At 40.2% G+C, this 2,059-nt stretch overlaps 1 pseudogene; it reads left to right on the plus strand.

Annotated features, from left to right (window-relative positions):
- The first annotated feature begins 6 nt into the window (after positions 1–6).
- The window catches only part of LOC108365464 (putative uncharacterized protein DDB_G0277255), an 88,845-nt pseudogene continuing 86,792 nt past the window's right edge, over positions 7–2,059 (plus strand).

Here is a 2,059-nt window from a genome sequence, read left to right on the forward strand (position 1 = left end):
GTCGCTGCCGCAGCTGCTGCCGCCGCCGCAGCCCAGCAGCAACGTATCGCCGTCGCCGCTCAGCACTTCAATCCTTCGGCCGCCGCCCTCCTCAATCAGCACCTACATTCAGTAGCAGCCGCTTCACATTCACTGTCACCGGCCGCTGCGGCTGCCGTTGCTGCCGCCGCCCATCAGCAGCACGTCGTCCTGCAACAACAGCAACATCATCACCTACACCACACCCAACACGCGCTGAATCAACAGCACGCGTTCCAGCAACAACAACAACAGTCACTGCGTCAACAACTGCATCAGCAGCAACAACAGGCGCAACAGCAACAGCAACAGGCGCAACAGCATTTGCTCGCTAACAGTTCGACGCCTGCTAGCACAACTATCACCGGTACGCTAAGCAGGAGCAATACACCGTTAACATCGACGTCCACAGTCACACCGAGTACAACAACAACAGCGGTAGGTACACCGACCAGTGCTGCAGCAGCACAAACAGCCGCGGTAGCTAGCGCGGCAGTAAATACGGTCAACGAATCCTCGTCGCACTCGAACTCGTCCTCTGCATCGACCACTCCGTCACCGGCGGCAGCGTCAGCAGCACCGAATACTCACGACAACAACAGCGCGCTGAATAATAGTCCAAATAGTAACAGTAGCAACAGCAACAACAACAACAACAGCAACACAATCCTTTCCAGCAGCTCGACTATGGAAAATCAAATGGCACTAGCACCATTGGGATTATCACAAAGCATGGACTCAGTTAATACGGCAAGCAACGAAGAAGAGGTAAGTGCATCCAGCCGTGCATTTGCGTTCATATGTATGTACATTTGTACGTATGTACATACATATGTGTGTAGTTTTAAATTTGACTAAGACTGTTTCTTTGGAATATCACTCCCAATTCGTCATGAATGCAAGTAAATCAAATGATAATATGTAACTATACGACAATTTTTTGCGAAAATGTAAGGTGACCCAGAGAATAATACATCGAGATAATGCATAAAAAGTAGTAAAATATTGATACATTTTTGGTAATTTTTATCTATGTAGTGGGCGCAGCGGCTCTTATTTCTAATTTTTGTTTTTTTTTTCTTGAATGGCTTATTTTGATAGCTTATTTTCTAAGCTTTCCAACGATAATATAATTTGTAGTGGGCATGGCAAAAGAACGTACAACAATAACACAAGTTTACAGAAATAAAATAATTGTCCGACTTGCAAAATTTTTATGTGTAAAATATTAGAGAATAGAAATATTTTTGAGATTCCTATGAAATATTGTCGGCTAAATCTGTGCGAATTCAGAATTCTAAAAAGCGTAACAGTTTTTCGAGATATTGCCCAATTTCAGGTTTTTGATGTATTGAAAAAACCGCGGTAAAAAAAAAATCTTTCACACGTTGGTTACTAGTGGAGTTTCAACAATATGCGGACATAAAATGTTTTCATGGTACACTTGGCGAATGTTGCCCTTTATATAAACAGATTATCTAAAACAAAATTATTATCAGTATATTTAAGTAAATATGTATGTAGGTATATACCTATATAATCTAAAAACGCATGACATCGCATATAACCAGCGAAGATATCTTCTGCTGCCCTGTTTTTTTCCACAAACGTCATTACCGGAAATTTTCTACATACATATTTATGTATAACTATTGTATACCTAAATGCATGTTTGCTATAAACAACCCTGCAGAAAAAAAGCTAACTTGAAACTAGTTGACAGGTTATGCAGGAGTAAACGCATTTCTATTTAAATATCCTGCACTTCGCAAATACTTTTTCGAATTGAGGACAAATAAAAGGAAGATCGAAATTTCATATTACCATTTTGAAGTTATGTCTGACGGAGGTCGAATATGGCACCACCTACAGCAGAATATGGAAACTATGAAATGTAATAAAATAAATAAAGTAAATAAAAGTATAAAAATATTTAAGTTTTTGTCCAATACACAGAAATTGCTAGTGAATGCGTATGGCCTTAAAACGCCAAAATAATTGGGCAAGAAATTGCACATAATAGCATCATTTGTTATTAGCA

The sequence above is a fragment of the Rhagoletis zephyria genome, unplaced genomic scaffold (assembly GCF_001687245.7).
Source record: "Rhagoletis zephyria isolate East Lansing unplaced genomic scaffold, Rhagoletis_zephyria_1.1 Rzeph_scaffold_01881, whole genome shotgun sequence".
Lineage (NCBI taxonomy): Eukaryota > Metazoa > Arthropoda > Insecta > Diptera > Tephritidae > Rhagoletis > Rhagoletis zephyria.